Here is a 15,204-nt window from a genome sequence, read left to right as displayed (position 1 = left end):
AAGGGATGCTCTGAACAGGGACTGGAGGAATGGGATGGCTCTCAGATGGACCAAGTAGCAGGGCCATTTTCTGGAGAGGAGAAGTTTGTCCACAGGTACAGGTGTGAGGAACTGCATGGTGGGGGGGGGGGGGGCGGCTGGGCAGGGTTCCTCTGGGAACAGGTCATGCAGAGCCTCAGTAGCCCCGTCAGGAGTCAGAATCTTAGCCTGCAGGTTCTGGAAAGCTACTGCAAGGAGATAGAGTTTAATCAAGAAAGCAGCTAAATTGTGTTTTAGAAAAATCTCTCAGGACTAGCAGATGGCGTAATGGTCATGTCACTAGACTCCCACGTAGTCCACTGTATTTCGAGTCCCAGACCCAGCAATTTCAAAATTATGCCAGGCGCGTATGGGTGCATGCCCCAAATCCCGCGAGGACCTGGGGAAGAAGGGACTGTGGCGTGGCCATTCTCCCTGGGGGTGAGTTCTCACTTTCCATCTCTCTGTCTCTCTCTGGTGAGCACACATGCCCTGTAGCAAAAATCTCTCTTAAAAAAAGAGAGAAAAATCTCTCAAGCAGCTGTAGAGGACCAAATGAAAGGGCATGATATTGATACAGAGACCAGTCAGAAACAAGGAGATGTGAGGGACCAGCAGTTAGCGTAATGGCTATGTCGCTGGACTCCCACGTAGTCCACCACAGTTCGAGTCCCGGACCCGGTGACTTAAACTCACACCAGGCGCCTGTGCGTGTGTGCCCAAGATCCCAAGAGAAGAATGGAGGAGAAGGGATTGCGGTATGGCCACCCCCCCCGGGGGGGGATTTCTCGCTTTCTGTCTTTCTGTCTCTGTCTGTCTGTCTGGCAAGCGCATGTGCCCTATAGCAAAAACCTCTCCAAAAAAAAAAAAAAAAAAAGAAAGAAAGAAACAAGGAGATGTGTGTGTGGGGTCTATGTGTAGGTTGTGTGTGTGTGTGTGTGTGTGTGTGTGGAAGGTGTAGGAGGTATGTGTGCATGTGTGTGTGGCGTGTGTGCGGTATATTTCTGGTGTGTTTGCATATGTTTGGTGTATGTTGTGCATGGTATTTTTTGTATATTCACGTGGAGTGTGTACATGTGGTGTGCAGTGTGGTTCACGTGTGTGTGGTGTGTAAGTGCATGGTGCTTGTATCTGTGTGCAGTGTGCGTGTGTATGTGTATGCACATACTGGACAGGCCAGGTTTGCTAGGCCAAAGGCCTGGGGAAGAAATGTTGTTTACTGGGCCCAGGCCAGGAATACAGGGTGGTGTCTTTGGGTCAGGAGAGGTCCCAGGGGAGCTTCCAACGCCAAGTCAGCTGCAGTGACAGACCTCCGTCTATCCCAGGCCTCTGAGGTCCTGACAGCTGTCGCTCTCACTTTCTTTAGCAGGATACCTGGTCTTCTCCGCGGCGGATGGTTTTGTTCCAGTCTCTCTACAGGCAGATGCGGCCAAAGCTCTAAACTCTGGCCAATGAAAACTGAGCCAGCAACCTCTGGGTGGTGCTGTGGAGATGGATGGAATCTCCTCTTTTCTGCCTTTTTTGTTTCAGCTGGGATGTGGGTGGTGATGTGAGCAGGAGCAGCCATCCTGAGCCATGAGTTGGAAGCCACGTGTTGAGATGAGCTGAGTAGCAAGAGGCAAGGAACCTGGATCCCCAACACTGTGGTGCCCCCTGTTAGCCCTTGTGGTGCATGCTCACTCACATGAAAGATAAATAAGCTTTAATCTCGTTTAAGTCACCGTGTTTTGGTTTTGGTTGGAGCAGCCAAATTCTATTTTTGTCATGTATTTTTGGCCTCCTGCTTTTCACTGATTCGTTATCTTTGGGTTAACGTGATCCAGGATACACCATTTTGTTCACTATTTTCTGCTGTTTAGAACCTCAGTTACCATTCTCTGTGTCTGCTGGCTGTCTACACCCACGTTTCCTGCCCCCATAAAACCCACTCTCATTAGATAGCACTCCCCATTGTTCCACTGAAACTGACTAGGCAAAAGTTACCTTTGACCTCCGCCTTCGCAAGCCCCGTACAGTTCTGTCAGTTCTTGTCCTACTTTGGCGCTCTGTGACATTGGAAGTCAGAGAAGTTTCAGAAATTTGGTCTCCACTCCACTATTCTCTCCCAGTTCTCTTCCCTTCTCTGTGGCAACTTCTTCATAGTGTGTATTGCCTTTTCTTCCTCCAAAGTCCTTTGGTGGCCCTGGGGTTTCATTTCAGCCAACATTTGGGACCAGGTGGAAGCATTCAGGGTTTATCAACATGACACGATAGGGGTGAGAGCTTGCAGGGCCGGATTCTCTAATTCACAGTCTGTCACTGGAGGCTTTGGCAAGGACCAAAGCTCCCTTCGCACCTTGGTTCTCCTGACAGCACTGCACGTGGGGCGTCTACCTTGGAGCTGTCTGGTTGTTCACAATATCCATGCTCCTCTTCGGCAGTTAGGAAGCATGCTGATCTGGGAAGCGTGTGCCCTCCCACAATGAATCTTACACGTCCCTGGGGCTGGCAGGCGGCATGGTGGTTAAAGGTGCTTTTCTCTTCTTGCTGGTTGGGAGGTAGACAATCTTTGACCATGTGACCAAGGGAACCCTCCAGGAGTGGATGATCACACTGAAGGAGCCTGGGTCCGCGAAGCTGCAGCGCTTCCACCAGCCTGGCGCGGCTTCTACCCAGACCGTCAGTTAAGACCGAAAGTCCTTGCCTTATGGTGGCGGAACTTCACCCCAACTAATTGACAAGCCCTGAGTGAATAGTTGCTCAGTGCATCATGCATCTTTCACAAAGTGGCCAACAGAGAGCAAAGGGGGACACCACAGACACAGTGGTTTAATTAATCAGTCAGTGGTCAGCCCAACCTCCTGTTGGAAACTTCCTCTGTGAACTCAGTCCTGAAGTCTACAGCGGGGCATCGACCCGGCTCTCTCCAAGAGTGAGCGCTTACGCTTACCAGGACTTCCTTACACAGGCTTTTTCTTTTCTCCCCCCATTAAAAACATCATGATAGAGGGGGCCAGCAGGTGGCATGGTGGTTGGGTGCTCTGGACTCCTATGTGGTCAACTGTGGCTCGAGTCCTGGGCCTGGCAACTTGATTTCTCAATTCCCCCCCCCCCCTCTCTTACTCTGTCCCTCTCTGGTCAAATTAAAATAAATAAGTAAATAAATAAAGTTAAATAAAATATTTCTTTAAAAATTTCTGATAGAGCATGTGCACGCACATGTGAGAATAGGAGAGAGAGATGGAGGGGGGATGAACATCCTGTGCGGGGCCTGGTCACACTGTGGTCCTCTTCTTCCAGTTCTCCAGCCAGTCAGCTCTCGAGCACTTGTATGCTTGCCTGGCATGATTTGAACTGGGTTGCCACATGGAATCCAACTTTTTTTTTTAGAGAGAGATTTTTGCTATAGGGCATGTGTACTCTCTGGAGAGACAGAGACAGAGAGACAGAAAGAGAGAAATCACCCCCGGGGGGGAAGGCCATACCACAATCCCTTCTCCATTCTCCTCTTGGGATTTTGGACATGCACACATGCACACGTGCTTGGCATGAGTTTTAAGTTGCCAGGTCTGGGACTTGAACTGTGGTCGACTATGTAGGAGTCCAGCAATGTAACCATTACAACACTACGTGGGATCCAGCATCTCTGGAGCAGGGCATCGTTGTTGCACCTCGGTACTGGCCCTCAGGAAGAATCCGTGGCCGTGTGTTCCTGGCAGTTTTATGTCCTCCTCCTTACAGAGAAGGTATAACGCAGTTGTATGACGCCTGGGTTCCATAACCCAGCGCCACCTCTGGACCCATGATGCCCATCTGACCATTAGACTGTGAACTTCTTGAGGACAAAGAGTTGGTCTCCAGTTAGAACTCTGGAGCCTGGCATGTTGCAACTGCTCAAAACGAGTTTGCTGGATGGCATTCAAGAAGGCTGGATAGAGATTTGCTTGTAACTTGGGAGGGGAGCAGGGGAATAGAAGGAAAAATGAGGGCACCCCAAGAAAGGCAAAGATGACGCAGTTCAGAGAGCATTGTCTTTTCCAAGATGAGCTTTTCTGCACGTGCCAGGACCAGAAGGTGTACTCTCAGAGGACGTTGGCTTCCGTCACAAGTCCTTGAAGAAGCCTGGGGCCCTAGAGAAGGGGCATATGTTCTGGAGCCTGGGGTTGTGGTGGGTGCTGGAGGGAACGCTGGAGCAGCCAGAAAGGGAAGGTAGGGTGAGAGGGCGTGGAGACCGGAGCCATGAGGATGGTGAAATGGCTGCGGGCAGGGAGTCTTGGCGCTCCACTTTATGTACTGGCTGGGACCCCCTCCAAGGGTTCACAAAGACACGCTGAAAACAGGAAGCCCTAAATGAGCTGCAACCCAAGCTCACCCGTTTGCTGCCTGAGGGGCCACAGCGAGCTCTCTGACTCCCACCAGCCCATGCCGGCCTCCCTCTGCCCCCTCTCCCTCCGTCACCGGTCTCCTGCTGGCCCTTATCTTCCCCCTCTCCCCATCTCTTTACCTTCTCTCTTACCCTTCTCTTATGGTTGGTGACATCCGCCTCTCCCTGTCTCTTCCCTTCATCTGTCCTTTGTTTCTTCTTTCTCATTTGCCTCCCCCTTTCGCCTCCTTCTCTCCCGATCGCCGTGGGTTTCCTTGACCATTTCTCAGGGCTGCCCTTCTGATTTCCTCTTCTCCTCCACCCTTCCCTCTCTGACTCGCCTCCTTCCCTTCACCACATCCCCATTCGATTTTCTCCCACTCCTCTCCTTCCTGCCTTCCGACTCACTGTACTTCTCTCATGTACTGGTGTGCACGGGCGTGCGTGTGTGTGCGTGTGTCTAGGTGAATGTGTGCTGTCCTGAAGGTGAGCGAGGAGGAGAGGGACACAGGCTGAGAAACCAGAGAGAAGTCAGGGTACAATTCAGCACCTTCTGACGGCAAGGGTATGTCTTCTTACAGCTGAGTGGCGTTCCATGCTCACGCATTCCATGTGTTCTTCCCTCGTTCGCCCACTGATGGACACTTGGGCTGATTCCACAGCTTGGCTGTTGTACACAGGCTGCTATAAAGAAGGGAGTGTGGCTGACTCTTCGGCATACTGATTTCGTCCATCCTCTGTGGGGCAGCCAGCGGATGGCATAGTTGGAAGCCACCTGCTGCCCGTGCTTTGAGTCTTTGGCCTGAAAATAGGGTATGTGCTTGGGTTTCTAGGATCTTGGTGAACTGGAAGACTGGGGAGGGGGGACCATGGTGTGACTGAGCCCCGGGAGGGGGCTTCTCTCTCTTCTTTTCACTCTATTTCATGCATGTGCACACACTTCACATGCATGGGAGGAAAAAAGACATATTGCTTTTATTCCCCTTGGATAAATATTCAGGAGCAAGATTGATGGATCATATGGTAGTTCTATTTTTAATTTTTGGGGCCCCTCCCTCCAGTCAGTTTTCCATAATGGCTGTACGAATTCAGATTCCCGCCACTGGTGTACAAGAGTACCTGTTTCTCTGTGTTCATGTCAGCCTGCGTTACTTTCTGTCTTTTTGATAATAGCCATTCTAATTGGGGTGAAGTGATATCTTATTATAATTCTGATTAGTGGCCATTTATATATCCTTTGCTGAGAAATACTTAGTCAAGCCCTTAGCTCATTTTTAATGGGTTTATTTGCTTTTGCAGCAACATGGATGAACCTGGATATCATTATGTTAAGTGAAATAAATCAGTCACCAAATGACAAATACTGCATGATCTCACTCATTTGTGGAGACTAAAACAGATGATCTCATTCAAGTAGGAAGTAGAATAGTGGTTACTAGGGTTTCTGGGGAGGGCGGGACAGGGATGAAAGGGAAAGATCGATCAATAGGCACACATTAGTTAGATGGAAGGGACATGTTCTCGTGTTCTATAGCAGAGTAGGGTGGATGTGGTTAACAATACCATCGTGTGTATTTCCAAATAACAAGAAGAGAGTACTACACATGTTCTCACCACAAAGAAATGGTGTTTGGCGTGATGGGTGTGCACAATGCCATGATTAGATCACTTCACAATGTATAATATAAATGTATCAAAGCATCATATGGGGGACCAGCAGTTAGCGTAATGGCTGTCACTGGACTCCCATGTAGTTGACCACGGTTCGAGTCCTGGACCTGGCGGCTTAAACTCACGCTGGGCGTGTGTGCGTGTGTGCCCAAGATCCTGAGAAGAGAATGGAGGAGAAGAGATGGCGGCGTGGCCATCCCCCCTGGGGGGGTGATTTCTCGCTTTCTGTCTCTCTCTGTCTTTCTGGCATGTGCACGCGCCCTATAGCAAAAAACCTCTCCAACACCCCCCCCCAAAAAAAAAACCCCCACAAAAACCAGAACAAAACATCATATGGTACCTCAGAAACATAAAATTATATGTCAATTAAAAACAAAATAAATTCTAAAAAAGGAAATCTTCTGGATGGGACTCTTCAGCTCAAAGGTCTAATATTCTGAATTCCAACTAGGACAAGAATGTCCTCTACGTCTTCAATAGATTTCCCACTATTTGTTTGAATATCTCCCATAACAAGGGGCTCACTGTTGGGAAAAGTGGTTCGCTCCTCTTTAGGGAGCCTCTAACTTGTACTTTCTGTGTTTTTAAAGATTTATTTAATTTTTTATTTCTCCTCACTTGTTTTTCTTTTAACCAGAGAGAGAGAGGAAAAGTGAGCTAGAGGCCTGGGACTTGAAGTGCAGTGGGTCATGTGAGAGTCCAGTGCCTTACCCAGCACACCGCCTGCTGCCCGTCTAATTCGCTCTATTGTACCTTATGTCAGTGAACAATTCCAATGATCCCAGCGGGTAAGTCTTGGGTCTGCTCCTCATTCACATGAACAGAACAATCCATGCATGCATAAGTCCCTCTCTTGTGTAACTCCTACTATGAGCTGGGTCCAGACCCTTTACTGCCTTGAAATGCTCTCGTGGGACAATCTCTTAAACTACATGGGGCCCAGAATCACACGTCATATCCTCTAGATGTAGTTTCACCAGCAGAGATTGGATAAGGCAGGTGCTTTCCTTTATTTAGAATACACCTAGCATTTCCTGCCCCAGGGCCTCGGCACTTGCTGTTCCTCGCTTGCATGGCTCATTCCCTCAGGTCTCTGTTCCAGCATCACCTTCTCAGATCTTTCTTCCTCAGCTACAGCATGTGAAGTTACTCTTCACACCCAACACGCCTCACCCACCTTACCCTGCTTCGGTTTTCTTCATAGCACCCGTCACCACTTCGTACTATTACCTATTTATTTGTTTCTTAGTTTTCTGCACTATCATTCCAGCAGAACACAAGTTCTGCAAGAGCACTGCTGTATTTAAGCATCTACCACAACACTCTGGGAACAACCAACGCTCACTGAATGTGTTTACTGATGGAATAAGTGGACCCAAGTATCTACAGATGTGCATTTTCTGCCTGTTATATCCAGATAATTACTGAGTGTTTCTTCCAGATACTGTTCTAGAGGCTGGGGATTTCACAGGTAACAAGAGAGTTATGATTCTTATCCAAATGGAGCTTAGAGTCTATTAATTATCTTCCTACTCTTTATTAAAGCAGCTTAATGTTAGCTGTTCTATGATCCATATGGCGCTGCCCTAAACTAATGCCTTCGGGTTGTTTTTAAACACAAGATCCTGATAATCCACATTTTCCTGAGTTTGGACTTGAGTGGTTAATGTCTTTTTTTTTGATATAGAGTTTTGCTATAGGACACGTGTGCTTGCCAGAGAGACAGAGAGATAGCAAGAAATCATCCCCCCACCCCCAGGGGAGATGGGCACGCTGCAATTCCTTCTTTTCCATTCTCCTCTTGGGATCATGGGTACACACACACACACACACACACACACACACACACACATGTGCCTGGCATGAGTTTAAGCCACTGGGTCCAGACTTGAATCCTGGTAGACAATGTGGGAGTCCAGCGATGTAACCATTACACCATCTGCTGGTTCCAGGAGTCGTTCATTCATTCATTCTATAATTGTTGAATTTTTGGTAGGTGCCAGACACTGGGCCATGTGTTAGGGACCCAAGATGAGTTCTCTTTAGTTTTTCTTTTTTTTTTTTTTTTTTTTTTTGTGGTGTTTTTTTTTTTTTTTTTTTGAGAGGTTTTCACTATTGGGAGCGTGTGCGCTCGCCAGACAGACAGAGAGAGACAGAGATATAGAAAGCAAGAAATCACCTCCTGGGGGGGATGGCCATGCCGCAATCCCTTCTCCTCCATTCTCCTCTTGGGATCTTGGGCACGCACGCACACGCGCCTGGTGTGAGTTTTAAGCCACCGGGTCCGGGACGCGAACCACGGTTGACTACGTGGGAGTCCAGTGACATATCCATTATGCTAACTGCTGGTCCCCCACCAAGATGAGTTTTCAAAGAGTATATTTTTATACTACTTGTTCTAGAAAGGACTAATGGTAAATATCAAAGACACATAACATACAGCAGGATACTTAATTAACAGTTGGGCAATAGCAATTGCACTTCTAAAAGCCTATTCTAAAGATATTGTGGCAAAAAATATAGAATGGGATATACAAGGCTATTCACTGTAGCACTATCTGTAAAACAGTTTCTGTATAAACTTGGGCCATATTTTACATTCTCAGAGGTTTATAGCTTCCACTCTAAGTTCTGCAGAACCAGGGAAGTCAAAGACCCTGAAGAAAGTGCTGGGACATCTGGAGTGGTGGGTGGATGGAGCTGGAGGAGTGTTGGGCTGGTCCTATGGTCAGAAAGGGCATTTGGGGTAAGAAGGCAGGCAGGTGGGCTGCAGTGGGATGGTGACTGACTGCTGGTTCCTGTGTCTGTCCACAGGGCTGCATAAATGTTGGAATATGAGCACGATGGGACACTTTGTAGCTGTGAGTAGGGAATGAGGAGGATCTCTGTAGATCACTATAGAGCGATCTGTCTACTGCTATGGAGTGAAAAAAGGGATCAGAACAGTGAGCATAACATGAAATCTTTTGCAAGAAGTGTTTGGAGATATGATGCACAGATTTGCTTAAAAATTCAATGGAGGTATAAATAGAAATCAAATGAGAATGGTAACCTATAGGGTGGAGAGAAGGTGGAGATGACAGGGATAGAATTAAATGAGATGTTACCTGTAATTGGTCTGAAAGAGAGCTTGGCTCATCACAAGTCCGCAATAGAGATAATAAATATTCTTCTTTTTTCCTATACCCCTACCAGTCAGCACAGGGCTTAGCACATAGTAGATACTCAATAAATATTTTCTGGGCCCAGCTCCATAGCCTCATGGTTAAGGGAGCTGGATCCCACATGGCCCAGTTCAAATCCTGTTCCCTTTGAAGAACATGCCTGATGTGTGTGTGCACGCCTGTGTGCTCCAAACACTGTTTTCTCCCCCCCCCTTCCTCTCTCTCTCTGGTGAGTGCAATTTTGGGCAATTAATAGAAGAAAGCAACAACCACAAAACAAAAAAACATCTGAAAGAATGAATGAAGAGGTCAGTCAAAGACCTTGCTGGGAAGAAAGTCTTGATGTAGAGAAAGGAGGTTCAATAGCCCTGAGATGGATGTGGAAACAGAATCACCTGTTTGTTCCACAGAAAATCGAGTGTTAACAGCCCATGGCATTCATGCTGGAAGAGGGGGCAGCCCTATTTCCCCTTAGAGCTGAAGACAAGAAATGGGGCCGGGAATCCTCTAAGAAAATGGCGTGGAATCAGCCTTGAACCAGAGACGCACGAGCTACTGCAGTTCACTGCCCTATTTCAGTTGCTCAGGAAACATTTAAGGCAAGTGTGACCAGCAGCTCACTCCAGCCAGATTCACCTGCATCAGGTCTCTGAAGAAGACCCAGCTTGGAGCATGCTCCTTCCTGGTGTGAGGATTGAAGCACTCTTGTTTTTGCAAAAGTAAAGATACCTAGATGAGAGAACTGATTGAAGTGGGTTACTGACAAATCAGCTAAAAGTCGGGGGGCATCTACTGAAAATAACCGTTGGTTCAGAACAGTTGCTCTGTGGTCCTGATATCTGGTGATAATTATCTGGCAGGGCCAGCTGGCTATTCAGGCCACTTCTAGTTAGGGATGGTAAAGCCCTAACCTTGGCAAACAACTGGATGCTTGTTTTTCTGTTTTTGTAGGAGGCAGGCAGGGATCCAGGCAGGCTCATTCCAAAGTGGTATCAGTGCATTAAGAAACTCAAGAGATGGGGTGAGGAGGGACAGGCTAAGTCTCTGCTTTACCTCTCAGTAAATTATTATTTTTTAAAATTAATTAATTATTTTTACATCAAAAAGTTTACAGTAAATTCTTTGTTTCCTTTTTTTTTTTTTTTTTTTTTTTTTTTGAGATTTTTGCTATAGAATGTATGTACTTTGCCAGAGAGGCAGAGAGACAGAAAGGGAGAAATCACGCCCAGGGGACATAGTCACACTGCAATCCCTTCTCCTCTATTATCCTCTTGGGATTTTGGGCACGCACATACATGTGCCTGGTGTGTTTCAAGCCTCTGGGTCCTGGACTTGAACCATAATTGAACACATGGGAGTCCAATGCCATAACCACTATGCCACCGCTGGCCCCCAAAATTTATAGTAAATTCTTAGCCAGCCTCATAGCTCCTAGACTCTCATGGCAGGATTAAGTCTTGGTCTCATGTAAACAACATGCTCAGAGTTTAGCTCAGAAGCAAATCCCGACCTCTGCATCAGAAGCTTAGAAAAGGTCAATGGGAGCTTGAAAATCCTCATGTAGACCGTCCCAAACTCTCTCAAGTCCTAACAACTCAGTAACTGAAAAAAACAAAAGTGAAAACAAAAACAAACAAACAAACAAACCCAAATTACATAGTATTTTTATTTCATTCCTAAAAGACTACAAACTAATGGGCCGGGTGTGCTCGTCAGGAGCTGCACAGCTTTGCAAACCTTAGCATCAGAGACCACACCAACTAGCTTCATTTCCTGTTCCACTTTGGTTTTCACACGGTATTTGCTTTTCAGCACAACCATCACCAAAAAATCCAGCTTTGCAAAGATACCTCACTGGAAGGAACATTTGATCTCATCTAGGAACCAGTAACTACTTTGACTGGTATTGTGTAAGGCATCTGACAGATAGTGAGAATTGCTGTGTTCCCTTGAAAACTATAAAATGTCCAATACCCCTGTGAGTCTGTGGGGACCTGGGGGGTCTCAGCACAGAGTTTGGGCACTGCAGGCCCAATGTTACTACTTTGGGAGTTTTCTCCTAGAAGGAAGCACTAGATCTCTGGTGGAACTTTCTGAGCAAAAAAAAAGCATGCTTGCTCTTCACATGAAAAGCAGGTCTGAGAAACCCATGGGGAGAATGTTTTTTTTTAAAAATGAGAATAGGGACCAGCAGTTGGTGTAATGGCTATGTCACTGGATTCCCAGGTAGTTGACTGTGGTTCGAATCCCGAACCTGGTGGCTTAAACTCATGCTGGGTGCGTGTACTTGCATGCCCAGGATCCTGAGAGGAGAATGGAAGAGAAAGGATTGTGGTATGGCCATCTCTCCTAGGGGGTGATTTCTCACTTTCTGTCTCTATCTTTCTGGTGTGCACCCTATTATATATAGAGAGAGAGAGAGAGAGAGAGAGAGAGAGAGAGAGAATAATAATAGTAAAAATTATCTGGAAGAAGAAAAGAATCATTTTGAGAATTAGCTGTATCAGAATTGACCCAAAGATATAAAGAACAAAAAATACAAAAGAAACTACACTATAAACAAAACAAAGAAAGAGATGAACCCATGGGGGTGTCCAGGGGAGGATACCCAACATGCCAATTTTCCTTTTAAGCCAGTCTACACTTTGGCAAAACTGGAAGGTTTTCACAATGGTGTGAACGCTATCCAAGACTGATGTATCAGGACCACACTTTGAGGGCGCAGGTGAGTTCGTTAGTAAGGGTAGGCTTTTTATTTAGGACAGTCCTTAAACGTAGCTGAAAAGAAAACATCACCCAGCGCTGTGTTACACTAAGGGCTGGCTGCAGGGGTGAGAGGTAATGCAACACTCTGTGATGCTGAGCCCACATGGGAAGGTCTTGGGTTTGCGTCCCGACATCTCTGTGTACATACCGGGAGCATGCGTGCCGATGACCCAGGCTGGCTGAGGGCTGGGACTGGACTGTGTATGAAGGTCCTGTTGAGGGTGTCCCCCCTCCCCTCCATGGAAGAGGTAAATAAATTAACTAAAGAAAAGATAATTAAGGCACCATCCCTGTCTTTGAGGAGTTTACAGCTCACTGGAGAGACAGATCCACGGACAGACAATTCAGTAGAGAGTGATCAAAGCTTGGATAGAGGCCAAGTGCAGGCTGCTGTGGGCATGAAGCACTGGGATCCCGGTCCACCCCCTGGATCAGGGATGGGCAGGGAAGGCTTCCTGGGAGAGGCGACGGATCCCACCCCCACTTTCTTAGTAATGATTACAGAGATTAAATCACAAAATAACAACTTCCAGTGGGTATTGCCTTCAGACCTTATATATCTCAATACCTTTATACTCATTCTGTCGTGGTTATCTTATCTATTTATTTATTTATTTTTTAGAGGGATTTTTGCTATAGGGTGCATGCACTCGCCGGAGAGACAGAGACAGAAATCAAGAAATTACTGCCCCCCGGTGGGCGGGGGAATGACCACACTGCAACCCCTTCTACATTCTCATCTCGGGATTTTGGGCATGCACACACCCGGCATGTTTCAAGCTGCCAGGTCCGGGACTTGAACTGCTGTTGGCCATAAGGGAGTCCAGTAATGTAACCATTATGCCTTCTGCTGGTTCCAATCCTAACTATTTTTTATTGAGCACTGACATGTGCCAGGAATGTACTACGAGAGAGAGAGAGAGAGAGAGAGAGAATAATAATAGTAAAAATTATCTGGAAGAAGAAAAGAATCATTTTGAGAATTAGCTGTATCAGAATTGACCCAAAGATATAAAGAACAAAAAATACAAAAGAAACTACACTATAAACAAAACAAAGAAAGAGATGAACCCATGGGGGTGTCCAGGGGAGGATACCCAACATGCCAATTTTCCTTTTAAGCCAGTCTACACTTTGGCAAAACTGGAAGGTTTTCACAATGGTGTGAACGCTATCCAAGACTGATGTATCAGGACCACACTTTGAGGGCGCAGGTGAGTTCGTTAGTAAGGGTAGGCTTTTTATTTAGGACAGTCCTTAAACGTAGCTGAAAAGAAAACATCACCCAGCGCTGTGTTACACTAAGGGCTGGCTGCAGGGGTGAGAGGTAATGCAACACTCTGTGATGCTGAGCCCACATGGGAAGGTCTTGGGTTTGCGTCCCGACATCTCTGTGTACATACCAGGAGCATGCGTGCCGATGACCCAGGCTGGCTGAGGGCTGGGACTGGACTGTGTATGAAGGTCCTGTTGAGGGTGTCCCCCCTCCCCTCCATGGAAGAGGTAAATAAATTAACTAAAGAAAAGATAATTAAGGCACCATCCCTGTCTTTGAGGAGTTTACAGCTCACTGGAGAGACAGATCCACGGACAGACAATTCAGTAGAGAGTGATCAAAGCTTGGATAGAGGCCAAGTGCAGGCTGCTGTGGGCATGAAGCACTGGGATCCCGGTCCACCCCCTGGATCAGGGATGGGCAGGGAAGGCTTCCTGGGAGAGGCGACGGATCCCACCCCCACTTTCTTAGTAATGATTACAGAGATTAAATCACAAAATAACAACTTCCAGTGGGTATTGCCTTCAGACCTTATATATCTCAATACCTTTATACTCATTCTGTCGTGGTTATCTTATCTATTTATTTATTTATTTTTTAGAGGGATTTTTGCTATAGGGTGCATGCACTCGCCGGAGAGACAGAGACAGAAATCAAGAAATTACTGCCCCCCGGTGGGCGGGGGAATGACCACACTGCAACCCCTTCTACATTCTCATCTCGGGATTTTGGGCATGCACACACCCGGCATGTTTCAAGCTGCCAGGTCCGGGACTTGAACTGCTGTTGGCCATAAGGGAGTCCAGTAATGTAACCATTATGCCTTCTGCTGGTTCCAATCCTAACTATTTTTTATTGAGCACTGACATGTGCCAGGAATGTACTACACAGTTCACATTTATTATCTCACCTAATCTTCAGAATGACCCTTGGGCCTACTGTCCCTGATCCCTGATGGACCCAGACAAACCTTGTCTCTGCAAACAGCTATAAAACTGGGACTCATTAATGAGGCAACTGCTTTTAGGCAGTGAAGAGAGGCCATGCAAAGCTGTGTGACCGATGAGGAGAGGGAAATTCTGAGGTGGATCCCATGTTCACCCAGGCTCTTTCCTGGCCCGGTCGCATACCCTCTGCCTTTGCCTGCTACTCTCTGACATTTGGTCTTCTGGCACTTTGTTAAACCCAAGCTCTCTTGGGCTTTTGCATATGCTGTTCTCTCTACCTGGAAGGTTCTTTCTTCTTGTTCTGTGTATAGCTGGCTCATTGTCTTCATGTCTCTGCTTCAGTGTCACTACTTTAGGACTAGCTGGGATAGTGTGTCACAGTAGACACTGCTAGTCAACAGGCTGGGGCCACATGAAAGGCCTGGGTTTGATTCCCAGCCCGCCCTAAAAGCTAGACATGGTGGCATGCATCTGTGGCCCCAGCTACTTGGGAGGCCAAGACAAGAGGATCGTGACAGAGTGTGACCCTGCTAAGGAAAAAAAGAATATCACCACCTCAGAAGTGTTCTCAGATAGCTCCACCATGTTTTTTCCTTTCAACACCTTATTCTTTTTCCACCCAGTACTTAGTAAAGTTTATAAGAACTGTGTTCATAGGACCAGTGGGTAGTGTGATGGTTAAGGCGCTGGGCATTCCCACATGGCTGACCACGGTTCAGGTCTCAGACCTGGTGGCTTGCTTTCTCACTTTCCCTCTCTCTCTCTGTCTCTCTCTGTGTCTCTCTCTCTGGTCAAATGAAAATAAATAAATGAATAAATAAATAATTCTTTAATAAAACTGTGTTCATTTACTCACTTAAACAATGTCTGCTTTTCCCACTAGAACATGCCTCCCTTGCTACCCAGGGCTTGGTACAGCCCCACCATGCGGTAGGTGCTCAATAAATAGCTATTGCGTCAACGAAGGAAAGAACGACTCATCAGACTCATCAGGTTGACTCTTTCTCTTTCCAGGGGAGG

At 46.9% G+C, this 15,204-nt stretch overlaps 1 protein-coding gene across 4 annotated transcripts in view; it reads right to left on the bottom strand.

Moving 5' to 3' along the window:
* Positions 1–15,204, bottom strand: part of SYN3 (synapsin III) — a 523,616-nt gene that overhangs the window by 32,234 nt on the left and 476,178 nt on the right. The gene's annotated exons all lie outside the window — the stretch shown is intronic.

Source organism: Tupaia chinensis, unplaced genomic scaffold (assembly GCF_000334495.1).
Source record: "Tupaia chinensis unplaced genomic scaffold, TupChi_1.0 Scaffold148234_1, whole genome shotgun sequence".
NCBI lineage: Eukaryota > Metazoa > Chordata > Mammalia > Scandentia > Tupaiidae > Tupaia > Tupaia belangeri.
Note: the sequence above shows the minus strand (reverse complement) of the source record. Positions and strands in the feature narration are given on the sequence as shown.